We start from the raw sequence: 354 nt of genomic DNA, 5'->3' as shown, positions 1-354 counted from the left end.
CATTATACATATAATTTTTATTCTTTTATAGCGCTTCTTCCTCCAATCCATCTTTACGGTCTCACCATATAACTCGTATCTTGGGAAGGAGATATAACCTAACATCCACATTCTATAAATATCTAGAAATTGGAATCAGTGTAGAACCTGTGTCTTGCGTGGAAATTATTCTTGGCGACAATCGCGGCAATCACTTAATATTACCATATCAAGTCTGGAAGGAGATTATACACAAACGCACAGACTTCGATCGACTCCTAAAACAGGCTAAAACTTCGCCGTTTTGGATTCGCGACTTGTCAATCAAAAGTGATAAAATACAGAATGCTAAAGTTCTGAAACTCACTCTATTCG

This window comes from Odontomachus brunneus, unplaced genomic scaffold (assembly GCF_010583005.1).
Source record: "Odontomachus brunneus isolate Ranch 3 - 2012 unplaced genomic scaffold, Obru_v1 Obru_scaffold_089, whole genome shotgun sequence".
Classification (NCBI taxonomy): Eukaryota; Metazoa; Arthropoda; class Insecta; order Hymenoptera; family Formicidae; genus Odontomachus; species Odontomachus brunneus.
This window is presented reverse-complemented; position numbering follows the sequence as displayed.